Source organism: Dendrobates tinctorius, unplaced genomic scaffold (assembly GCF_039654945.1).
Source record: "Dendrobates tinctorius isolate UK_male_01 unplaced genomic scaffold, ASM3965494v1 ptg000384l, whole genome shotgun sequence".
NCBI classification, from domain to species: Eukaryota; Metazoa; Chordata; class Amphibia; order Anura; family Dendrobatidae; genus Dendrobates; species Dendrobates tinctorius.
The window spans coordinates 610,471-637,839 of NW_027362050.1; the positions used below are offsets into that span (position 1 = coordinate 610,471).

General features: G+C 44.1%; 1 long non-coding RNA gene across 1 annotated transcript in view; it reads right to left on the bottom strand.

The window, feature by feature from the left end:
• Nucleotides 1-1,360: 1,360 nt before the first annotated feature.
• The window catches only part of LOC141076006 (uncharacterized), a 28,515-nt gene continuing 2,506 nt past the window's right edge, over nt 1,361-27,369 (bottom strand). Inside the window, exons 2-3 of the long non-coding RNA XR_012227390.1 lie at nt 26,652-26,792; nt 1,361-1,542 (exon numbers count right to left, since the gene is read on the bottom strand). This is a non-coding gene — a long non-coding RNA (uncharacterized lncRNA). The remainder of the gene's footprint in view (nt 1,543-26,651; nt 26,793-27,369) is intronic.

A 27,369-nucleotide genomic window follows, 5' to 3' on the forward strand; every position in this document is an offset into this window, starting at 1 on the left:
AGGATATCTTTGCCCTTGGAGGTCCCAGGTGGGAAATATTGTTGTCATGCCTCCTATCACAATTTTACCTTTTCTAGAGAAGCACCATGGCATGGATAGCATCATCCATGCTCCGATATTAAGTCAGAGTTGTTCTGCCAGCCTTACAGTGATGTAAGTGAATGAATTATGTTTGTCATTTTACCACAGCGCCAAAAATATATCTCCCATAAATATTGGATCACTGCAGACCCCAATATTCATCACTGACCACTGTCTCCAGAGTGTCTGAGATAATTCCTTTGAACATAGGATGCCCCTGTACTTCTCTGACTATACAAATCCTAGACTTGGTGGCTGACTGTTGTAATTATCTGTTCACAGCAGGAATTCCTAATTCAATGGAGGTTGAAGTGCAATCTTTTTCTCACTTCCCCAGTTATAATTAATGCCATGTGTTCAACGTGAGGGTGATATGTCCCCTCTCTGGTGATGTTTTCATGGATTTTACAATTTTTTTCCCCCTACGACAGGAGGTAATAAGAGCTTCTGTGCATGTGATGTGGAGGGGGGCACATACTTTATTCATATAGTGTATTAGAGTGTTGCATTGGTACTGCACATTGGGATTCTGGAGGATTCCCTGATGAATAAATACCATGGGAAATTCCAAAACCAGAAAACATAACTAGAAGGAAAACTCAGTGAAAGCCAAGCATGAGATAATTTTTTAAGGGAAAAAAAATATACTGTATGCCAATGGCACCTGCACGGCTGGCATTAAATTGCGTGACCTGTCATGTCTAGGACATAAGAGGTGGGATCTGGGGTACATAATCTCTCTTCAGTGAACTGCTCTGAATAATCCCATAGAACAATGGAGTTCACATTTGGGTCAATGAACAGCTGTATTAGGGCGAAATGAATGACCTCACGATGATAAGGGAGTGGCAAAATTCTACGGGCAAGAGGGAGCCGTGTTCATGTCACTCCCACTCGAAAGTGACGCAAACAAAAGATTTCAGTCCCCGTGCATCATTGTCAGGAATGAGAAAAATCCTATAACGTGTTAAGGACACATATGGGGAGATTTGGTTATATGGGAAGTCTAAGCCTCTTATTCCCCTATATAGTGGTATTTCGAGGACTGCTGCATTTTACGACTTCGCTGCTGACCAATCGAGTAAAAGCAATTTGGTCCGGGGCAGGATATTCTCACGGTGCATCCGAGTTATGGATAAGCAGAGATCGGGTCACAGTGACAAATGCCTCAATCTCGGAAAAATGCGACATTGAGGATATCAGATATGTGACTGTGTGTTACTAAGTGTGTTAATGGTGAGAGCCGGGTGCAGTGACTTATGGAAATGACCGGCAGGAGAAGGGGGGGGACGCCATTTATAGGGAAACAAGAATTAAACAAACAAGCTAAATAGGATAAAATTAAGAAGGAAATATATTCATAAAGTTCACATAACAGTGCCACTGCCAAATGCTTCTATCCAAACAGGAAACGGTCTTCGCGGAATGAACATCTGCTCATAGTGCCGGACAGCCTGGGACCTACAGGATACATAGAAAGGAACACGTTACTTTCCATGTGACAGCACTGTCATCGGATCTGAAACTACAGTGAAGAGTCATTCAATCTGTCAAATTTGCCAAATTTTTGCCAAATTTTCCCGATATGATGCCACTTACAAAATTGGACCAAGAACATACCTGCTATTAAAACCATAACAAATGACCTTGGATGGGGTCAGCACAAAGCGAAATGGGTATTCGATCACTAATATCTGAACCATAAGAGGGCTGTGGCAGGACCTCTTGTGTAAACCATTCTTTATGTTAAATATATTTCTAAATCACTTTTGCTAATTTTTTTTTCTTTTAATTTTCCATATTATTATCTATACTGACATAAATAAATTTTGTACATTTTGCAATTTTCATAGAGGCCCTTTAGGTCTTATACAAGAGTCTCACACTCCATGATCTTTACATAAGACTTTTCAGCAGTATCATTATCATCACAGACAGGATTACAATATCAGGTAACACCGCTATGTAGAGTAAATAATACAGGATCCACCGATCACAGTCGGCTGATGTGAAAGCTCACCTCCTCCCCCTTCCTTCATAAAGGCTTAGAGAGTTTCTATACAAAATTAGGATCAGTCTATGGCTGATAATCAGGACTGGTTCCAGGTTATCGTGGGCCCCGAGCGAAAGAGTTTCAGTGCTTCCCTTTAACAAATATCACAATTCATGATGCACAGATACGGCAGAGAAATATAGGTATAGTACAATGCCAGATTTCACTCACTTCTTACATTACATGAGTGATATCTATTGTAAATTCAACAATGCCATACAGCAGAGGGGATTCAGGTGATTGAGGGTCCAAAGGTTTCAGTACCTGTAGTATTAAAGGTAAACGGGATACTGATAAATGTACCCTTCCAGTAGAAACTGTCCACAGCAGTGTACCCTTTACAAAAGTCAATTTCCTCCTATATAGTCCTTCATACTGTAAATGGGCCCCATATAACGCTCCATACAGAATAATGGGCCCCATATAATTCTCCATACAGTACAATGAGCCCTATTATGATTGGGTCACCGAGGAGGATAGCAGGCCCAGGCTAAGCCACAGAAAACCAGAGAGGTTGGAAACTAAGCGGATTGCAGACCCCTGATCCTGTGCATGCAACTAGCAGTAGCCATGGAGCGTACCTACGATGATCCTAGATGACTCAGCACAGCCGGAGGGCTAACTAAGCCTAAAGCAAGAAAGGGGAACTCTAAACTGCCCCAGAGCAGACCCCAAAGGAATAGATAGCCCCCAAACATATATTGTCGGTGAGACAAGATGAAAACACAAACGCAGGCAGAAAAATAGACTGAGCAAACGATGGGGCCCACACTGACTAGACAGGACAGGAAAGGAAAGACACTGTCTGCAATCATGCAAAAAAAACATACAAAAAGTCCAACACGTCTGATGCACAAAAAACACTGAAGTCTCACGACTTCGCCCCCACTATATCAGCACTCTGGTATATTCTGAAAGCAAAGCAAAAAGAGACCAATATAACTGGGGACAAAACAAACTGGCACATGCAGTAACATATGGGCGGTGATTCAGCACAGCCCCAGCCGGAGCTGGCTGACCCGCACAAAGCAAAGATAGACAAAACCAGATCAAATGCAAACAGAATAGCAAATGAACCACTTAGCTGAACCATGCAGGGAAAGAGCAGGAGACATCAGACCTCAGGAGGCTCAGGAAGAAAATCACCAGCAGGGATAGAGGGAGTCAGCTGTCTTAAATCCCAATCAGAAACCCCAGATCTCCAATCGTCTTCCTCATTATCAAGTGGCAAGCCTCTGTCAATCAGATCAGCTCCACTACCTCCAGTAACCACCAGAGGGAGTCCAGAAAGAGAACTCGCAACCCCTCTGTCAATCTGACCAGCTCCACTACCTTCAGTAATCACCAGAGAGAAGCCAGAGAGAGAATTCACAACAGAGCCCCATATAATGCTCCATACAGAATAATGGACCCCATATAATGCTAAAAACAGAATATTGTGCCCCATATAATGGTCCATACAGTATAATGGGCCCCAATGCCTCATATAATACTCCATGTAGAATGGGCCCCATATATTGGTCCATACAGAATGGGCCCCATATATTGCGCCATACAGAATGGGCCCCATATATTGCATCATACAGAATGGGCCCCATATATTGATCCATACAGAATGGGCCCCATATATTGCGCCATACAGAATGAGCCCCATATATTGCTCCCTACATCAAAAAATCAAATCCATTCTTCACCTCTCCTCGCGGGCTGCATGTCCAGACTCCTCAGTATCGCAGTCTTCCGGCTCTCTGTACTGTGACTGCTCAGAGCAGAGGGCGCACAGTAGTAACGTCATTGCACCCTCTGCTCTGAGACATCACAGAGTCAAAAAATGCGGAAGACCATGGGAGCTGCTCAGGAACAGGGAGAGGTAATTGCAAGTGCTGGGGCTCTGAGAAAGCAGAGGGCCCACTCGCGGGGGCTGGCACCGGACTACCCCAACTCACGGGCCCCATAGTGTGCTGGTGATCCAGATGGCGATTGGTACTCCCCGCTTGTTCAGGGCCCCAGGTGCCCCAGATGGTGAATCCGGCCCTACTGCTAATATTCATGTGCTCATCAGGAAGTAGGAGTCATAAATTACGCCTGGTGGTCGGAAAGAAAAATTGCAAGATTTTTTGTTTATTTCTTAATATAGACTGTGATATGACAAAATAAACATTTTCAACAATTAAGCAAAATATATTTAAAGGGGGTGTTCCTTTCCAATTAAGTTTCTACCCTGTCTGTAGTTTGTTATAAAACAAATAAAGTGCGCTGTGTTGTATTCACCTTCCCTAGGTCCACCAGCGAGTCTCTGCCACCGCTCCCTGTGTCTGGCATTGACTTGTAGAGCTGACATCATGCTGACAGCGCAGAAGCCATTGAGTGAGCTCTGCGGCTCTCAACGGCATGTCCCATGGTTGCCATGCTGCCAAGGTGGGCACACTGGCCCCTGTGACAATTTTAGATTCACATTTCCTTTTGTTTCAGGAAACAACAAATGCACAAAGCCACAATGGTCAGATCCCAACAATATTTTTTGTATTGAAACATCTAATGAGCATGTGCAAAGGTCATTGTGCAGGGAGGGGGAGGAGGGTCATCTTTGACATCACCTATTGTGATTAGTAAATCCTGTGCTATCAGCTGTGTATAGAGGTGTCAACTGTCACTGCAATCCTGTCCCTGATGATAATGAATCTGCTGAAAACTCTTCATTAGATTACATAAAACAGAGAACGATAGGGTCCGCATCAGATTTTCCAGTGATTTCTGTTATTAGGATTATTAGGATGTTTTCTTTTGAGAAATGCTTTGCCTGTGTTTATTCCAGATAATGTGCATGTTGCCTGATACAGTCCCGTGTTCCTTCCTGAATGTGTTTAGAATTTTCTCCCATATGAATTAGAAAAAAAAGCAAGGGCTGTTTGCTTTTGTACAGCATGAGAAAACATATAAGAGCCACAGGGAATGCTCATCTAAATCTGTGAGATCTGCCTTTACTCCCAGCCAAATAATCCAGCGTTCCTTCTGCTGTACTGTACAACCAAAGCCGTTACGCAGAGTGGTAACATGTGTCCGCTATCAGACATGTTATCAGAGTTCTCATGGGAATCTGTGATCCCTGGAGGTTTTTTTTCCATTCTTTATAAAGATAAATGTTTTTGTCTGATATAATGTTTTTCCTTGCGGACAGTGATATGTCAAGCCTGACATGCCGAGGTGAGGAGACTTTTAAGCTGCTCTCTTCCGCAAGGAGAAACATTACCCCTTGGATCCAGGTCAGATGCATCTCACACTTTTCACTGACGAGGCGCAGTACCCTGAAACACGGCGTCTGCAAATTGAGATTCTGGTTTTGGCTTTTATCCTAAGTCATGTGACAAGGCTCAATGGAGAGTCGATATTAACTTTTAGGGTTACTACTCTCTATAGGTGGCACTAGAGAGTCCTCTTCCTCTATGAAGAGACAATTTTTTTGATACATACATTTCTTTATTTTTGATCTGACAATAATGTGTTTTTTTGCCATCCATGTTTTAAAATAATGGATTAAAAGTTACTTTTTTAGACTGCTATTTTCTCGCTGGATCCTTCCCTCCTGTTGTTACATACATTTCTTTATGTATAGGGTGGAGGGCACGATGAGAAGTTTGGCAAACCTCCACCCCTGGGGCATTGTAGGGTCATAAAAGATCAGGGGCCCACGCCTCAAGTGAAAACACCCTATATGTTTAAACACACTATGCAATAAACATTATTACCAAGAGTACACCTCTATATACCACTATATAATGACTATATTGTACCACCAAACTGTTACATAAAAAAGCAATATTACCATCATCGAGCGACCATACAGGTAGATGCTAGTTCTACAAATCGTATATTACATACAGTTATATTTGGTGACTTATAGGTGACGTTCTCTCTTATGGGAGTCGTTCACTTCCACATCTATTCCATCAGGACCAGGCATATACTGTATGATTACATTTGTCTGCAGTGTGTAACACAGACACATTTGACTTCTCACTTTTCCAGCACCATTTCACCTACTTCCACCCTGCAAAAGCTCCACATTCTGCTGCTACCCCTGAATCTGTGGCTCAAATACCCTCTCCAGTAATACCGCCTCCTATCTACACCATTGTGTAATAATGCCCCCAGAGTGTCCTCTTCAGTAATAATGTCCTGTAACTACCCCCTCCTGTAATAATGCTCCCAGAGTGCCCTCACAAGAAAAACAATGGTGTACTTGGTTTTAACGTACAGTAACTTTATTCTTTCATGAGTTATTTACAACTTTATGACCACTTACAAAATGTGTTCAAAGTGCTGCCCATTGTGTTGGATTGTCAACGCAACCCTCTTCTCCCACTCTTGACACACTGATAGCAACACCGCAGATGAAATGCTAGTCTAAGGGCCCCGTCACACATAGCGATCTCGCTAGCGAGATCGCTGCTGAGTCACAAGTTTTGTGATTCGGCAGCGATCTCACCAGCGAGATCGCTGTGTGTGACAGCAATCAGCGACCGGCCCCCCTGCCGGTATCGCTGATCGCTGTAGGAAACCACTGGACATTTCTTTTGTCGCTGGTCTCCCGCTGGCCAGCATGCATCGCTGCGTGTGACAGGCGGGAGACCAGCAATCAGCTGGTATCTAACGTACACATCGGGTATCCAAGGGCCGCGCGTCCCTTGGATACCTGATGTGTACGTTATTTACCAGCTCCCTGCATCAGCGCGCTGGTAACTAACGAACACAGCGACGCCGCGCGCTCGGCGTCACTGGTGGTGATCGCTGGTGAAGCTGTCTGTTTGACAGCTCACCAGCGATCACATAGCGACTCACCAGCGATACTGACACGTTGATATCGTTGTCGGGATCGCTGATGTGAAGCTATGTGTGACTCCAGCTTAAGGGGGTCAGATTCCTTGTAGGAATGCTCGGACCTGACATCCATAATGAGGTGGCCCACCATCTTGCTGGAAAAACTCAGGTGTGGCGCCCCTGAGGCTGCAGTCGCGACAGAGGTACTGCACCTTCTCCTAAGGTGTAGTGCCCCACCATCCAGGTAAGGTGGGAACTCCTGACCACGCTCCACACCTGCATTCCACACACAGGATGGTTCAGTGGGGCCACCTAACAGCTTCAGGCTGGGGGTTAGCAGAGCACCCCTCGTGGAACCCTGCTTCGTAACACGAGATGTACTGGGAGGCGGGTGGAGTGAGATGATACAAAAGAGAGGGAAGGTGTAGGATTTCAGGTCGGTCAGACGAGGGTCTGGGAGAGAGAGAGAGCTGGCTGACAGCAGGTCAGCCTGAGAGGAGCTCAAGGCGGAGGAAGGCAGTCAGTCAGGAGAGGCTGAGGACTGGTCTTAGTGGAAAGAGCTCCCTAAGGAAGAGAAGGAGACGTAGACTGAAGACTACAGATTCCATAAGAGAGATAGAACAGATCAGAACGAAGGAGAATAGAAGGACGGTGGGAAGCAGGTTGAGAAAGAGAGAACCCTTCCAGTCCAGAGCGCAAAGGCCGAGGCCCGGTCCCTGAGGTTGATTGGATCTTTATGTCCAGCAACAGACACCGGAGGAGTAGTGAGCCGCTAACGCCTTGCTCCCATCATAGACTTGGGACACAACAGCAACTGAATAGAGAGCCGGAACGCAGTGAGGAGTCCCTGAGCAGGCTACAGCTGTCTGTCATACAAGTAAAGACTAGGAACACCTGGAGAGAGGCATTCCAGGGTAGCTAAGTACTGGAGTGCTTCGCACCTAAAGGCGCATTGGAGGAGTCGTTCAGTAAGGTACATGTTGGCGGAGTGTGGAAGAGAGAATCCTATCTGGCCTGGAGGTTGGCTGGAGTCCTGACCTAGAGAACACAGTACGGAGGCAGGCGTGTGTGTGAACTGCAAACAGTGAGTAAAGCCTTGGAACCGCACACCCTGGTGTCCTCCAGTTATTCCAGCACCGCTACACCTGGGTAAATACATCTATACCATTCTGCGCCTCTCCTCATCCATTGCACCTACACTGCCCTGGGACTACAGCTCCACCTGTGGGGAGCTACACCATCTCTGCTGCACCACACCATCAGTCCCAGCGGATCTGCATGCAGCGTTGGCTCAACATCTTACTTGCCAAACACCACGGGTGGCGTCACGAACTATTCTAATAAACTTTAACACCATTAACATCACCGCCATTGATATTGGGCGCCCAGGGCCACGGACCGGGTCCCCGCTGCTGTGACACATTCCCGCCTCGACACCGGCCCGGTACCGAGTACCCCGCTGCCCTGGGCGAACGAGGGCGACCCACAGGGAAGTTGCCCTCTTCAGTGCATAAAGAGGGCAACACGTCATCATGTAGCAATTTCAGATATCCAGTGGCATTGAGGTTTCCATTGATGAAGAATGGCCACACTATCTTAGTACCCCATATACCACACCAAACCATCAATTATGGGTGGCAGGTCCCAGCATTCCTGCATGAACAGTTTCCTGGAAAGTGGATTGGTCGTCGTGGGTAAGTTGAATGGCCACCAAGGTCTCCCCATCTGACCCCATAAGACTTTTATCTTTGGGGTCATCTGAAGGCAATTGCCTATGGTGTGAAGATACGAGATGTGCAGCATCTGAAACAACGGATACTGGAAGCCTGTGCTGGCATTTCTTCTGCGGTGTTGCTATCCGTTTGTCAAGAGAGGGAGAAGAGGGTTGCATTGACAATCCAAAAAAATGGGCAGCACTTTGAACACATTTTATAAGTGGTCATAAACTTGTAAATAACTCATGAAAGAATAAAGTTACATTAGAACCAAGCACCATTGTTTTTCTTGTGAAATTCTCAATAAGTTTGATGTGTCACAAGACCCTCTACCCATTGAAAAAAAAATAAAGTTGGATCCAAAATGGCCACCATGGTCACCACCCATCTTGAAAAGTTTCCCCCCTCCCATATACTAATGTGCCACAAACAGGAAGTTGATATCACCAACCATTCCCATTTTATTTAGGTGTATCCATATAAATGGCCCACCCTGTAGCGTACTGTAATACATCAACCAGACTAACAAGGTAATATGAACAGGGATAAAGGAAAATACCAGTCACACAAATACACACACTTAAACAACAGAGGTAAACACCGGGGAGTGGAGAATGGGGTTAAAGCTAAGTATGAGAAGAAAGGGAATTATCACGCACACAAAACCTAGCAACAGTCACGGTTATATAGGAGATGGGAGTGGCTAACAATACACAGCTGAGTCTAAAGCCCCCATCTCATATAGCGAGATTGCTAGCGAGATCATTGTTGTGTCACCGATTTTGTGACGCAACAGCGATCTCGCCTGCGATCTCGCTCCGTGTGACACATAGCAGCGATTGGGCCCCTGCTGCGATGTCGCTGATTGTGCTCGAATGTCCTGGGCCTTTTTTTGATCGCTGGTGTCCCGCTGGCCAGCATGCATTGCTGTGTTTGAAAGGGACAACAGCGAACGACCTCAATACTACAGGTCTGAGATACAGGGTCCCAACGACCGTCGCATCGTTCCATATCGTTGCTGTGTCGCCGTTGAGATCTGACTTTTTGACATCTCACCAGCGACCTCGTAGCGACACACCAGTGATCCCTACCAGGTCACATCGTTGTCGGGATCGCTCGTGCGCCGCCAAGTGTGACAGTACCCTAAATGCAGGGAAGCTTCCAAGAGCTCTCAACTGATTGGGGTGTTGGAGAGGAAAATGATGGAGGTTGGGAGAACAATGATGGAGGTGGGGTAGAGGGTAATCATGGATTTGGGGGAAATTGCAATGATGGAGGTGGGGGGAGGGCAATGATGGAGGTGAGGGAGAGGGCAATGATGGAGGGGGCAATGATGGAGGTGAGGGAGAGGACAATGAGGGGGAGTGGACAATGAGGGGGAGTGGACAATGAAAGAAGTGGTGAGAGGACAATGAGGAGGGTGGGGAGAGGATAATGAAGGGGTGGGGGATTGGTATGGGAGGAAAGGGGACTTAAGGGGGCTTCACACATAGCGATATCGCTAGCAATATTGCTAAAGCGTCACCGATTTTGTGACGCAGCAGCGATATTGCTAGCAATATCGCTACATGTGACACTTACCTCCGACCGGCTCCCCTGCTGGCTATCGCTGATCGCGTGAGAACGTCCTGAGCCGTTTCTCGGCGGCGGCTTCCTGCTGGGCTTCCTGCTGGCGCCGACGAGCAACGCGTGGACGCGGGCGGAGGACGTCATCATCGCCACGTCTGACAGGTAAGTAACGACCGCTGCTGCGTCGCTGCATCGCTGCTGAGATCTTCCTGTGTGGCAGCTCACTAGCGACCATTTAGCGATGCACCAGCGATCCTGACCGGGTCGTATCGTTGTCGGGATCGCTGGTGCATCGCTAAATGTAACGGGGGCCCTTATAATGGACTTATGAACAGGGAACGGGGTAGGGAGAGGAGGACATTAGCTATGGATGTAAAATTAATTTGGTGGTGGAAAGGGTACTAAGTCCCTGATAGCGTCCTCCCCCATTTCCAAATTCATTATGATGCTATAAAGGATTTAACATTTATTCAGCAGTGGGATAGGAGAGGGTAAGGTGCATAGGACCCTTTATAATGAATTTAAAGATGGGAGAAGACGCTGTCAGGGATTTTTTAATGAATTGGGAGGTGGTAGAGAATGCTCAGTACCTGATAACGTCTTCTCCCATCCCCAAAATCATTATGATGCTATCAAGGACTTGTAATAAATGGAGGACACAGGACAGGGACTAAGGCTATGTGCAGATGTTCACGATTGCAGGAAAAAATTCTGATGCATGTTCTAATGTGAACGCTACCTAATATACATTTTTTGCCATGTTTTTGCCATGCTTCCATTGCATATTTTCCCCCCTCTCTTTAGTATCGATGAAATATGCTGCAAGAATTGACATTATGCACATTTATTATGTATATCACAGTCCCTTAGTATATAGTGTACTCCGCTATTATGTATAGCATTGTCCCTTAGTATATAGTGTACTCCGTTTTTATGTACAGCACAGTAATTTAGTATATAATGTACTCACTTATTATGTATATCACAGTCCCTTAGAATATAGTGTCCTCACTTATTATGTATAACACAGTCCCTTAGTATATGGTGTACTCACTTATTATGTATAGAGCTGGTCTTAGTTACATAGCTTCCTCTTTCATTATGTATAACACCGTCCCTTATTGCGTACCATCCTCTCTAGTTATACAGTATATGGTGCCATCCCTTATTATATAGCTTTGTCTGCTGTTATGTACAGTGCAGTCCTATTATTACATAGTATTATGTCTTGTTATACATAGCACCGTCCCTTACATATTGTATTACTGTTATTTTTGTTATTCACAGCGCCCACTTTTATTACATAGTCCTATCTTGTTAGATATAAAATGACTGCTGAGTGACCAGAAGGCAAGTCCATCAGCTCCTCCATTAGAAAAGAAGCTTTCCCATGCTCCAGCAGTCATTATTGCATTATATATTTCACAAGAGAACAATACAGTGTGTAATAAAAAGCAGGGCTCTATATAATAAGATGTGTAAGGGATGGAGCTGTACATAACAAGAGAGGGCACTGTGTAATATACATAATAATATATATGTGTATGTATATATCTGTAGTTTTGTCACCATAAAATGAGAGGGGCCCAGACACATTTCTTGCACAGTGGCTCCAAGCTGGCAGTGTCCTCCCCTGGCCCCCAGAGTGCCACATCCCCTTTAAAAAAATAAAATTTATACTTACCTAATATTCTCCTCCAACGTCAGTCACCAAGTCCTCTGCCCTGCATACAAGAGGCAGTCCATGCACGGGGCAGCGACGCAATGCAGTGATGTCTCTAGCTTGCGGCCTTCAAGGTGATCGAGCTATATTGGCATCAAAATTTCAAAATGACGCTTGACAGTGATTTGGGGCTCCGGGACAGAAATCCGGGCCCTTTGCTCCAGATCTTTGATACTTGGCACCCGTTGTTTTTTCTTTTTTTGGGGGGGGGGGGGGCCTGTAGAAAGTCACATCACACATAAAAATTGGACCTCAAACTAAAACTGAATCGAAAGGAAATCCAGCACATTGATGAAAAAATGTCTAATTTTTGCAGACAAGCAAAATTGCATACATGTGATTTCAGCCTCACCCATACAGGTCATATCACGAGAATGGCATGAGACCAATCCAAACACAGCAGCACTTCACGATAATATGAGATGCAGCCAGTAAGTTCCCAACCAAGTAGCAATTGTAGAATTTTACATCTGCACACTCAGCAGCATTAGGTTGCTGATGTTCAGACAGAGGCTATTTCAGGTGTTCCAAAACGACAAATTTTTCATGCATAAAAATAGATTTTTCAAGAAGATTCTGTTTCTTTGAAGGGGATTTAAAGTGGTGTTGAAGAATTTTTGAAGCTTTTCTTCCCTGAAAAGTGTTTTTTTAGCAGTTTTTTTTTAACTTTATGTCAAATGTGCGGCAGATTCCACGAGAAGTCCGCGTCAAAGAGGTAATGTGTGTTTTCCTTTTTTCCCAGGATAAATTATTATTCAAAACCTGAAGGCGAAAAAAAAAAGGAGCACGTGAACAGAAAAAAAGGATTCATATTGAAATGAATAGGCAGATTTTAAGTCCGGAACCACATTAACGTATAGCATCGGATGCGAAATACTAATGACACTCGCGCTAACTCTGCTGCGAGTGTGATACAAGTGTTACGCTACTATGCTCCGATCCTGTTGCAAAAGAGAATCACAGCACAGGTGCGGAGGAGATGGAGAAAGAAATTTCTATCTCCTCCTATGACGGCATCCATGTTAATTGCACTGCACTCGAATGACATCTGAGTGCAGTCCGATATTTTGCTGTCTATACGCCAGTCTGAGCGAGCACCAAGAGTTTTTGAAGCAATTTTTAATGTGATATTTGCAAGGCATCCACTCCGAAAAACTTCTGAAAAATCCCATCTGAACATAGCCTAAGGTGCATTTACACCTGCCGACCGCAGCTAATAAACGACCATCAATCGGCTAGATACAGTTTGATCAGTGATTGTTTAATGGTCGGGTTCGATCAGAATTTTATGCACACAGAACGATTGTTCTTAGAAAATCATTGTTAATGGAGGGATGAAAAATCCAATTACCCGTTGAATGTGTAATTTGTTAATTCATCAGATGATAGGCGATAATTGGCAAACGAGCATTCTAAGGAACCTTTTTCAAAGCATACACCCACAGCATATTCTTTATTCTTCGGAACTCTTAGCTATATGTATCTCTGTATATGTCCTTCCACATACAGATGTGTTTGCAATCATGGACTCATGCTTAATCTTTTTTTGAGGCTCACTATTCTGTCGCTAGGCAGAGGTAATAATGCTTTTTATTCCTGCCCACTTTGACTTCGCTACGTCAGCAAAAAAAAAAAAGGGTTCTCTTTCCCTCCTCCAAAATTATATCCAGATGTTCCTACTACCCCCCAGCGCTGGGAACCTGGGACAGATGTGGGAGGGAAAGCTGAGCCGGAACAGCAGAAAGACGGTACAGATGGAAAATCGAGAATGTGTGAGGTCCAGACAGAAACAACAGTAAGGATTAACTTATGTTGAGATTAAAGTGCATCGTAGGTAAGCAGAGTCTGAAAGTTTTGTATCACAATTGATGCAAAATACAGCAAAAATCATAACCTGGGCGCGAGTTCAGAAAACCCAGATTCATGAAAGATTAGAGCTCAAAGGAGAGGATGTAACATGCATTTGTAGGAGGGAGACTAATTGTTTTTGGTACTTCTCCATTATTCAGATTCTACAGCCAGATGCCCAACCTTAGCCTCACTTGCATTGCACCCTTGGTTCCGTTTTGTGGCCACAGTTTCTACCTGGTTCTACCTTTGCTCTTCTGAGTAGGACCCTCTCGAAGTGTCCTACATTGGTCCCAAACCTCTAGGTGGGTCGGTTGCCAATACCATGCTCCCAATACCAGAAAACTGCAGCTCTAAGACAACCACTTCCTCAGTGAAAATTAAAGGATTTTTCCTATAAACAACAAATATCACCTATCCACAGGATAGGTGCTAAATATCCATCCTCTGGGGTCCCCACCGAACCGGGAAACTAAAGTCTATGTTTGAGAAGAGAAGTGGTGTGCATGTGCAACCACTGCTCAACTCTGTAGGGGTGGTGGTCACATATGTGCACTACTAATCCCATTCTTATGGAACCCAGAGGTTGGATATTTAGTACCTAGGTGGATAGGTGTTATATGTTGTTTACAGAAAAACTTTGGAAAGGGTTGTCTTAGAGTAGCAGTTGTAACTAATATATGCCCGGGGTTGGATATTGGGAGCATGGAGTTGGTTAAGTCAAAGAGAAGATAGTGGTGAAGATGGTTATTGCACCCGAAATACCGAACTACTAGAAGTTGTTCAAGGGTAATAAAAAGTACAGCCACAAGTGCCATGAGGCTCTCGTCCTATGACCAGAGATTACTCTTGTGGTGTAATGCATAGTGTAGGACAGCCTAAGTGCAACACAAAGGGATAAGCGAAGGGGAACCAAGAACTAGGGAAGGAGGGAGTGGAGACTCCTAGACAGATCTAACATCACCCTGTCTGTCCTATCATCCCTACATAGGTTCTGCACCTATCCCCGAGCAGGATACCTAATTCCTGCCAGACCCTGGCAACAAGCCCTGTAGTGGAGAGGACAGGATGAGCGCTAGTCAATCCTCACTACCGCTAAAGACAACTGGGATAGACAAACAAAATAAGGGAACACTTAGCTTGAGAAAGCTCAGAGAAAAACACCAACGTCCTCCAATCTCCAAAAAGGACAATAGCCGACAGCTACTTCTCCAAGCCTCAACAATAAAATGCAAATAGAAAATATCACCCGCAACTCCCAACAGGAAGTTGGGAGTTATAAACACCCAGATCCAGGTGACACCATTAAGGCCTGGGGAGGTTGCCACTAGTCTGCAAAGGCCAATCGCTGAGACCTTCTGCAGCCAGATGCAGTGCGACTGTCTGCAGTCTCTGACACACCAATGACATGTGGCCCATGGATCGGGGCATGTAAATCGATTCGCACACACTCTACGAACCAGCCTTGGTGGTGCTCCTGATGGTGGATAACAGTAAGGTCTCATACCATATAGTCAACCAGAGATCAGCAGTGTGTCATAATATAGTGTTAAAATTGTTATGCATGCCTCCTATTCATTACTGGAAACTCAAAGAAGAACAAGTTGCTGGAGTTGAAGTAATATCCTCAGGTCAAGGAGAACTTAAGTCTTACCACAAATATTCACAGATATGGAACCAATGGTCAGTCTCGTGTCTGAGAACTTGTAGGTCCAGTATAGGAGATTGACTAACCCCACCAATAGTCCAACACTCAGTCTACGTACAAGATATCTAGATCAAAGTATAACATGAAAGTTTAGACACAAAATAATTTCACTGTCATTGGAAATGTCTTATCAACAGGAATTTGTAATCAGGGCAGACAGAGACACGTGTGCCACATGTGTTGAGAAATTTTGCCAAATTTTTCACATCATATGCACCATTTCGATGCTATTTACACCAATTTTGGTGTGTTTATATATTTAATATCTTATATTACGCCATTACATTCCACAGCACTTTACAGACAGTATGATCACTATCCCCAATGGGGCTCACAATCTACATTCCCTATCAGTATGTCTTTGGAGTGTGGGAGGAAACCGGAGAACCTGGAGCAAACCCACAAAACCACAGGGAGAACATACAAACTCCTTGCAGATGTTGTCCTTGGTGGGATTTATTCATTTTAGAACACCTCTCCTATACTCTTTATATTATGTAAAAAATTAAGCAGATCCTTTCAAACACCTACAATTTTTTGGCCAATTGAATTGGTCGTCTATAATTGATCCAATTTCCACACTCTGTGTCACAAGATTTACTGAATACGGATTTAATAATGTCTTCTTCTAGAGCCACTTCAGTAAGGCCCTAGAACTTTATCACTACAAAAAGTTACGATATTGAGTTAATTAATGATCCCAGAATTCCCCTTTAAAGTGAATTAAATAAAAGTTTTAAAAAACAACCTATATGGGCATTTAATAGTCTACAATGTTATTACAAAGTGACCACATAACTTTATTTATCCATATGTTTGTGGGATTTTTCCACCAAATTTTGCCCAGTTACGATTATTTATGACTTTAATGGAGTGTTATTGAAGAAGGATCAAGATTGACTTTGCACATGACTTTTTTTCTCTATTTCCTTTATAACTACATAAGTTGGCAGGTAGCTAGAAATGAACATTCCTGAACATGGGTCAAAATGTGTTTCATGATAAATATTGTTGAGCGTCTCGTCACTTCTCATGCGGTTTCATTTTGGCGGAGAAGCAGCAACAAATGCAATAAAAAGATGAATTAAAGGGAACCTGTCACTCCCCCCCTGGCTTTTTAAGTAAAAGAGTCACCTTGTGCAGCTCTAATGCTGCATTCTGTCAAGGTGGCTCTTTTATTTAGGATACCTTCCACCGCAGAAATAATCTATTATAAAATTGGTCAGACATACCTGATATTTCACCGGGGGGCAGGTCTTTCCCCATCTGACAGAGACGCCTCACATCCGTCACTCATGTCTTCCAGCATTTTTGGATCCGCCTCTACATCGCTCTTTTCAAATTCTGGCGACTGCGCTGTCCTATTTATTCTTGGCCATGCGCAGTTACCGCTGCCCATCCTCTCTCATGACTTCCTGCACTTCCTATCGCGCCTGCGTGGACGCGCGGCCAGAGATCCCGCCCCAGAGTTGCTTATGGTTTATTCACACTGCGGGGCTGGGAATCTTGGGCATGCGCAGTAGTTATCTGCGGCTCTCTGACTCCATGAAATCCCTCCGCCTCTTTCCTAAATTGCAGCGTCAGCGGTGGAATCGTCAGCTTCTCCCACTGATCATCATTATATGAGTGACACCATCATTAAGCTAAAAATCAATGAAATAGAGACATCCCTGTATCAGAAGCCAATCGACCATCCAACATACCTTAAATGGGACAGTTTCCATCCAAAACACATAAAGAACTCTATTATCTATAGCCAAGCCATCAAATACAATCGTATATGTTCCAACCCCATGGATAGAGATGAACACCTTGGTGGCCTCAGAAAAACCTTTTTGAATCAGGGCTACCATCCAAGAACAATTGAAAACCAAATTACAAGGGCTACCAGAATATTAAGGAATCAATATGCTACATTACAAAGCTAAAGAAGAAAATAACCGAGTGCCTCTAGTGGTCACCTACAATCCAAATCTGAAGGTGCTAAGGGGAGCTGCACAGAGATTACAACCTTTACTGCAAAAAGATCCCCGATTACAATCCATATTTCCAGACCCCCACTGCTGTGTTTTAGGCAGCCCCCAAATTTAAGAAGCCTAATTGTCAGAAGCTCCCTGTCCTCTCCAACAGCTGCAGGAACCTTTCCTTGCAACCAGAAAAAATGTAAAACCTGTCCATTTATAATGACCACGGACAAGATAAAGATCCCCAACTCACATCAGGACTACAAGATCCCAGGTACTTTCAGCTGCATCACATCTAATGTGGTGTACTTAATTATTTGTACTAAATGTCCAAGGGGGGGTTTGTATGTGGGGGAGACCGGGCAAAAACTGAGAACAAGGATGAATGCTCATGTCACACAATAAGAGAAAAAAGAATGGATCTACTGTACCTCTGGCAAAACATTTTTGTATCCCTGGCCAAAGCATGATGGACATTAAATTACTTGAATTAAAAGTTAACTTCAAGTCTCAGAGAGAGAGAGAAGAATCTCTGAGTACAAATTTATGAAAACTTTCGACACATTCAGTGCAGGAATGAATGTGTCGCATGGATTTATGTCTTTTTACATCAATTAAGGAATTTGCCCCTCAGACCTTCTGGGGTCATCACAACACAGAACCAGACCCCATCAGAGGGCAATAAAACTTTCACACTGCTTATCTATGAACTGCTCCAATATTTATGCTTATCTCTCTCCCACATTGACTATTCTGCTTCACATCACTTGTCTTATCTATTGAGTTATTTATGTGCTGTCTTGTGTATAAATAAGTTATTCTTCAGATGTTGTATTAGTCTAGCCTGATGAAGAGACCTGCGTAGTCTCGAAAGCTTGCCACTTGTTACCATCTTTTCAGTTAGCCATTAAAAGGTATCAACCACTGAGGACTCTCAATTCTAAATATTTTTCCTCTCCTCTTAAGCGTCTTGAATGACTAGTCCAAAAAGTAGGGCACCAATGGCTTCTCTCCGCCCCCCCGGTTCTCCTGAACTGACAGGTCTCTTTCCATATGTGTGTTGGGAGAGACCTGTTAGTCAAGGGACCAAGGTGGGGAGAAGCTAATGCTGAAGACTTGCCTGTTGAACTGGTCATCCTAACTGCATTAGCCACATTTTTCTCTGAAACACTGGAACATTTTCATTTCCCTCCTCCCTCTTACAGATATAAGTTCCTTACACAATGCGGATGACGCTGCCGCTCTATATAACACCACAATAGCTGTAGCTTTGGAATCCGCTGCCCCACTTACACATACCAAAACTCGCAAAATCAACAGACAGCCCTGGCACACCAGCCTGACCAAAGAGCTGAGGCGAGCTTCCAGGGCTGCTGAGCGCAGATGGAAAAGATCCCACTCCAACGAGCATTTCATCGCATTCAAACAGTCCCTCACTACTTTCAAGACCACACTCGCCACAGCTAAACAAACCTACTTCTCATCTCTCATATCCTCCCTGTCTCACAACCCTAAACAGTTATTCAACACCTTCAATTCTCTCCTCCGCCCCCCAGCACCTCCTCCCTCCCCACTCATCTCAGCTGAAGACTTTGCCTCATTTTTCAAGCAGAAAATTGATAACATCAGGGACAGTTTTGGTCAACAACCCCCAGAGCCCTTCCTCCCGACTTCCCAGCCCTCCACCTTCAAAACCAACTTCTCCACCATTACAGAAGATCGACTCTCCACTCTACTCTCAAGATCACATCTCTTCACCTGTGCACTCGACCCGATCCCATCCCACTTCATCCCAAACCTCACCACAGTCTTCATCCCAACCCTAACCCATCTCTTCAACCTATCACTAACAACTGGTGTTTTCCCCTCAAGCTTTAAACATGCCTCCATCACACCTATCCTCAAAAAGCCCTCTCTTGACCCATCCTCTGTATCTAGCTATCGCCCTATATCACTTCTCCCATACGCCTCCAAGCTACTGGAACAACACGTCTACCTTGAACTGTCCTCCCATCTCTCTTCTTGCTCCCTCTTCGACCGCTTACAATCTGGCTTCCGGTCACACCACTCCACTGAAACTGCCCTTACTAAGGTCACCAATGACCTCTTAACTGCCAAGAGCAAGCGACACTACTCTGTCCTCCTCCTCCTGGACCTGTCGGCTGCCTTTGACACAGTGGACCATTCCCTATTATTACAGACCCTCTCATCCCTCGGCATCACAGACTTGGCCCTCTCCTGGATCTCATCATACCTAACAGACCGGACATTCAGCGTCTCCCACTCACACACCACCTCCTCACCTCGCCCCCTATCTGTCGGAGTCCCACAAGGTTCAGTCCTAGGGCCCCTGCTGTTCTCTATTTACACCTTTGGCCTGGGACAGCTCATAGAATCTCATGGCTTTCAGTATCATCTTTATGCTGATGACACACAGATCTACATCTCTGGACCAGATATCACCTCCCTACTAACCAGAATCCCTCAATGTCTGTCCACTATTTCATCCTTCTTCTCCACTAGATATCTGAAACTCAACATGGACAAAACAGAATTCATCATCTTTCCCCCATCTCACGTGACCCCCCCCTACGAACCTATCAATTACAGTAAATGACTGCCCACTCTCCCCAGTCCCACAAGCTCGCTGCCTCGGAGTAATCCTTGATGCTGATCTCTCCTTCAAACCACATATCCAAACCCTTTCCACTTCCTGCCGACTTCAACTCAAAAATATTTCACGCATCCGTTCATTCCTCACCCAAGAATCTGCAAAAACCCTAGTCCATGCCCTCATCATCTCTCGCCTTGACTACTGCAACCTCATGCTCTGCGGCCTCCCCTCAAACACTCTCGCACCCCTCCAATCTATTCTAAACTCTGCTGCCCGACTAATCCACCTGTCCCCCCGCTATTCCCCAGCTTCTCCCCTCTGTCAATCCCTTCACTGGCTCCCAATTGCCCAGAGACTCCATTACAAAACCCTAACCATGACATACAAAGCCATCCACAACTTGTCTCCTCCATACATCTGTGACCTCGTCTGCCGGTACTTTCCTGCACGCAACCTCCGATCCTCACAAGATCTCCTTCTCTACTCCCCTCTTATCTCCTCTTCCCACAATCGCATACAAGATTTCTATCGCGCATCACCCCTACTCTGGAACTCTCTACCACAACATATCAGACTCTCACCTACCATCGAAACCTTCAAAAAGAGCCTGAAGACCCACCTCTTCCGACAAGCCTATAACCTGCAGTAACCACCGATCGACCAAACCGCTGCACGACCAGCTCTACCCTCGCCTACTGTATTATCACCCATCCCTTGAAGATTGTGAGCCCTCGCGGGCAGGGTCCTCTCTCCTCCTGTACCAGTTATGACTTGTATTGTTTAAGATTATTGTACTTGTTTTTATGTATACCCCCCTCACATGTAAAGCGCCATGGAATAAATGGCGCTATAACAATAAATAATAATAATAATAATAATAATAATAATTTTCAGTGAAAGGAAAACATACATGGCTGGAATAATTCAGCCAATCTCTGATGTCGTGCCGCACATGATTTAATATCTTGCAAGGAAAGAATAGGAATATATTTGGGCATATGGTCATCATAAAAGATGGTCCTTTTGCTTGACACCAATCTAAGAGCCAGAAAAAGAAGACAAACTCAGCTTCCCTTGACAGTGACATATTTCTTGGAGAAGTTGAACCTGCAGCAGCCAGATTTATTTTGCGAAAAAAAAAAAAAAATTCATAGGATAACTGTTTTGAAAGAAAAGGCCAAAAAAACCAAAATAAAAATATAAAAAGTATAAATCACCTGTATTTCACATAGCATGCCATCACTTGCTGATAAATATACGACTTTCCTCCATTTCTGTGTAGGTGGGATGCTTACTGCATTTTTATGCGCTCAATGATTTATTAGGACCTTTTAAGATCACTTCACTCTTGTCTAGTGCTGGCTTCTTGTTAACTAAAGTAATCCCGTCATTTTGGTTTCTAATATAAACAAGACGAACTTGCTAAGCTCTTCCTCGTGGATGAAATTCTTCACCTTCTTACTCATTATATTATTCATCTCTGTACTTTGTCCAACTCCACAATGTCCTTTATTTGACCTTGTGCCAAAAACAACTTCCACATTTGAATCTGGGGCTTATGTGAATCTGAACTGAATATCAAGCCTCAGCTCAGGTTATTTTGGACCATGTTCACATACAACCTCAGGCAGGCAACTGTATTGTGAATTGCATAAAACTGCACCCACTCTCTGCTATGGCCATTCGTATGAGTACATATGAATCTAAAAGCAGCCCTGTAAGCCGCCTTTGCTGTCTCCAGGACCTCTGCTACATGTTTCCTGCCTGCCTCAACTGCCTGCTGCACCGAAGCCCGTGGTCCATATGCCCACCCGGACCTTGGGAGTTGATGAGCCACCCCACCAAGTGAACATAATAATACCTGATCTTTCTTTCACCCAACATCATCTGTAAGAGGAGAGTCAGGGGACCCAATGTGAACAACATATTAGGCTTTACTGTAATGTGTATGTTATGCACCTTTCCCGGGCTCCGTCTCCTTCCTCTGTGTTCGCTGCCCTCTGCTGTGCTCCACGTTTGAGTGGGTCAATGACATCATCTCCCTAGACATATTTAAGGCCCATTTAGACACCTGTGTCTTGGAATTGAGACTCTCAACCTAGATTTAGGCTCTAGACCTCTATGTTTGGTATCTGTGCATTTCCTTGCATTCATACGTGCTGGGTTCCAATTCGTCTGTCCTGCTGTTTCCAAGAATCCTATATGTGCCAAGTCCTCGCTGCCCACATGCCTCCCTGCTTTCTGCATTAACGCTAACTCCCCACCTGAACTTGAGGCTTAAAAGATCCACCTCACCTGGTGAGCCTCTACAATATATATAGTAGTGATGAGTAAATCTTCCAAAATTGAAATTCAGCAGTTTTCTCAAATTTGGCCACGAAATTCGAGTTACGCTGAAGTGTGATGCAAATCTAATGTTCTTTATTATGCACTCGAGTCTTTCATAATAAACATAGGGTGAAAAAAATGATAATTCTTATTTCACTACTCATCTGTCCCACTGTCACTTCCCATCCAGTTCTCCATGCAGTTTCCTCGGAACTCTTCTTTTCATCAGCACCTCAAGTGATGTCCTCTTCCTGGACCTTCACTCTGTGCTGTGGACTCCGTGGTGGCTATTTTTTTTTCTTCACCCTTTTTCTGGCACTCTACATATAAGCTGCCATTTTTTTGAATTTGCTCAAAGAATATAATAAAAAAATATATTCAGGAGAATCCTAATTTTTTTTGTAAAATTTGAGGTTAAATTATTTTGCCTTGAACAGCTTTGCTCATATTTAGGCCAATTTCACACAAATTATGGCTACAACATTCAGAACTTAGACCATGGAGTCTATCCTCATCGAATTTCAGGTTATTAGAACCTTGGATGGCTACTTAAGATATTTCAGTCATAATAAAACAGCTAAACTGCAGAATAACATTTTGTGATTTTCCATGAGCTGTTCTTCACCACTTTGAAGACGTTGTGAATGGTAATTTGAGGTGAAATATTATCCTGGTGTTTAAATAATAAATGTAATATTAACTTATTTTATTAATATTTTTAATGCTGTCATATTTTTACACAACTATATAAAATAAATCTGGCTTCCTTGTCACGAGAGATGAGTGAAACTTTTGAAATTTAAATTCAACGACTTCACCAAATTTTCCCCCAAAATTTGCAAATGCTTGGAAAATACACATGAGAGAGAAGGAAAGAGATAGAGGACTTCACTGACCATAGGAGCTTACACTCTACAAGAGAGAGTGAGGACCCTGCTGACCATAAGAGCTCTACTGGAGAGAGAGGATCCCGCTGACCATAAGAGCTTACTCTCTACAGGAGAGAGAGGACCCCACTGACCATAAGGGCTTACACTCTACAGGAGAGAGAGGACCGCACTGACCATAAGAGCTTACACTCTACAAGAGAGAGAGAGAGGACTCCGCTGACCATAAGAGCTTACACTCTACAGGAGAGAAAGGACCCCGTTGACCATACAAGCTTACACTCTACAGGCGAGATAGAGAAAAAGGGGACCACACTGACCATATGAGCTTATGCTCTACAGAAGAGAGAGGACACCGTTGAGCATAAGAGCTTTAAGTCTACAAGAGAGAGAGAACCACACTGACCATATGAGCTTTTGCTCTACAGGAGAGCAAGGACCCCGCTGACTATAAGAGCTTACAATCTACATGAGAGAGAGAGAGAAAGAGGACCCTCTTACCATAGGAGCTTACACTGTATAGGCAAGAGAGAGAGGACCCCTCTGACCATAAGAGCTTACACTCTACAGGCAAGAGAGAGAGGACTCACTGACCATAGGAGCTTACACTTTAATTGAGAGAGAGGACCCCTCTGACCATAAGGCTATGGGCCCACGTAGCGTTTTAAAACGCACAATGAAAACCGGACTCCTTCACAGAAATCGCGCGTTTTTTTCCACGCGATTTCACCGCGATTTTACCGCAATTCTATTTGCGATTTTGCCGTGATTTGAAGCATCGCTTGGAAAGTGATTGACAGGTTGGTCACACTCGTCAAACATAGTGTTTTAGTGTTTGACAAGTGTGAGCAGCTTTTTACTATTGAGGCTGCCTATGCGGCTTCAATAGTAAAAGATAAAATGTTAAAAATGATAAAAAAATAAAAAAAATCGGGGAATATTTACCTTCCGACGTCCCGCGCTGCCATCCCGGGCCTCAGAGTTCCCAGCGATGCCTTGCGAGATCTGTGATGACGTTGGTCTCGCTTTACTAGAGCGATCTTGCGAGACCACTAGAGTCTCGCGAGACTACATCATCACAGGACCTTGCCGCAAGGCATTACTGGGATCGCTGAGGCCGGGAATGCAGCGCGGGACATTGTAAGGTAAAATACCCCAATTTTTTTATTTTGTATTCTTTTTTTTACAGGGGTATGGTACCCAGGGCCTGGAGGACAGTCTCCTCTCCTCCACACCGTGGGTACCAACCGCACATGAGACGCTTAACTTCCCGCATGGTGGGCATAGCCACATGCGGGAAGTAAGCGATTCTCATGCATTTCTATGGGTGTGGAATCGCGGCAATTCTTTGCCATTCTGCACAAAAGAATGATCATGCTACGATTTTTTCCGCTATGCGATTCCGCCGCGGAAAAAAGCGCAGCATTAGCACAGCATGTGCAGAATGCCATAGGAATGCATGGGGGGCGTTCTGTACAAGATTTTTAAACGTTTTGACTGCGAAAATTGCGGCAAAAACGCTTAAAAATCGCATCGTGGGCAAACAGCCTAAGAGCTCACAGTCTACAGGAGAGAGAGAGAGGACCCCACTGACCATAAGAGCTTACACTCTACAGGAGAGAGAAAACCCAACTGACCATAAGAGCTTACACTCAACAGTCAAGAAAGGGAACCTTGACAACCGTAAGAACTTACAGTTTTTAGGAGAGAGAGAACCGTGTTGATCATAAGAGCTTATATTTTACAGGAGAGAGACTTACTCAGTGACTCTGGAGATGTAAAGTGCCTATGCTGTACAAACTGTGCTCCACTGGGAACCGCTGATCTGTGATTGCCCCGGTACTGACCACCACTGTACAAGCTGTGAAAATCCTTAAGATATAATAGCTGGTGGACATTGTGGGGAGGCCCTCTTGGCAGTGCAAAATAACATTTCCTTGCTCTCTGATGCTTCCGCAAGGTGGGGAATGGTGAGGGCATGTTTTATGTTTTTGTAGAACCCCCGAATGAAATCTCAAAATCTTTGATTTCACGTGAAACTGCAAATTTCAAGAAATTCTACTCATACTCCATCCTCCAAGTATCAATCCGCTCATCTTTAGTAACTTGCCACATGTTTTTTTTTCTTTCCTTGACAGTAACCTAAACATCACGGGGACATACTGTAACTCCTAAGTCTGCCTGAAAGTTCAGAAGTGCCTACTATAGACTTGTCGTCTATATTTTTGCTCCATCATCTCCGTTGCACACTGTCTTACAATCCCAAGGCTGAGTACACATACCCACATATCCATTTCCCATCCCATATGTTATTCATTAGCCCATTCAGAAATTCCATTCAGATTCCTCTAGAAACAATAAATACCCTGAACTGACTGAACTGGAGCATTAAATGTTGTCTGCGAAGCATAGTTTTTGTTTTTTCATATTAAATTAAACCTCATTCACGAGCCAATGAAAAAGTTGTGAGCAAGACTAGTAGACAGGGTGCGGCGATGGACGAGTGCGGGGAGCTTCTAATGGGATCAATGTGTGCGGAGTGTGTGAAGTGGCCGTACCGGGCGAGCATTTCCCATTTCATGCAAACATGGAAGGTTTTGCAGATTTATGGTAATGGCAGAACTTGAGAAACAAAAGGTTTTCTACTTCAATTCTATGAAAACAGAAAAAAAAGCTTAGATTGAATAACATCATTGAAGCCATATCGGTTTGAAAAGCTTCTTTCAGAAGAATTTTCAGCAAATGTTTCCAAATTCTGACCAAGCATTAAAAATTACCATTCCAAATCAAACAGAACATAATTCTTCATGCGCTTTGGTTGAGCAGCACAATCACTGGTGACCCCCATCAACATTTCTTTTCCTAACACAATACAGGTTTTGTAATTATTTTTTTTTATTATGTTTTAACCTAAACCAAGACTTAAATACAAAAAAAAGCAATGAATTATCTTTGCAATCAGTGATGCTCCAGGGTCCTGTTATAAGAACATTGGGGAAGATTTATTAGATGCGCCAGAATTGTGGGTCAGATTTATGTCGTACGTACTGTGCACCACTTTGGTTAGATTTTTGAACCAAGAACTGCTGAAAAGAAAGTCTACCAAAAGGTACTGTGACGTTAGAGAATACTCTACTAAACCCTAAAAAACGCACACGGACATGACACTGATGACATTAATGTGCGGCACGTGTTTACATGGACCCATTGACTTGTATGGATCCGTGTGATCCATGCTGCCAACCACAAGTGGACATGTCTACGTGTTTTGCACATGGACACACATATGAAGGAGGCCAAAGGGTATGAGCACATGTCCTCTTTTAAACGGAAGGGTACCCACATTGTTTTTGAAATAGAAGGTGTATCAAGATATCGTTGGCTGCGGTTTTCCTGCCTTCTTTGGCATCTTTTCAGTTAATTTTAGTAACCAATAGAAGAATGGACCGGTCACTTCTCTTAGCCTCTCCACAGCTTTCGAAGCCTGCGACAGTTTAAGAGGTAATAAAAGACAAAATAAGCAAATCTAACTAAATATAGCCCCAATAAATGTTGAGATATTTTTCCATTGTGTTTTGCAGCCTCCATCAGAGGTACAATATGTATCAAGGATTGCCTTTTGTATAATTCCATACCACTGAGAAAATGTATACTTGATATACACCAGTCCTGTAGAGGCCAAAACAACACTCTCCTTGTGATATTATGTCACGCGATCCCTGTCGCCAATCAATGCTGGCTTCACTCTCCCCTCCGGTGACATGTGCCTGTCTCTGCTTCTGCAACACCGTCGCTCTTGCTGCAGATGACGCAATGCGACAACTCTCTAACTTCCTCCAAATGTATGTGATTCGCCCAACGGCGGGGAGATTGAAGTGGACGTTGATTAGAAGCATGGGTCATATAACATAATGTCACGTGATCACTGGGTGAGGCCAGTGCCAACACTGTATAGTATAAGTACTATTTGTCATGATCCAGGTTGGATTATGACAGATAAATGCACAGGTAACCTTTTTTTTCCCTTGAGCTGTGTGCTCGGAGTTAGTTTTGCCCCCGGT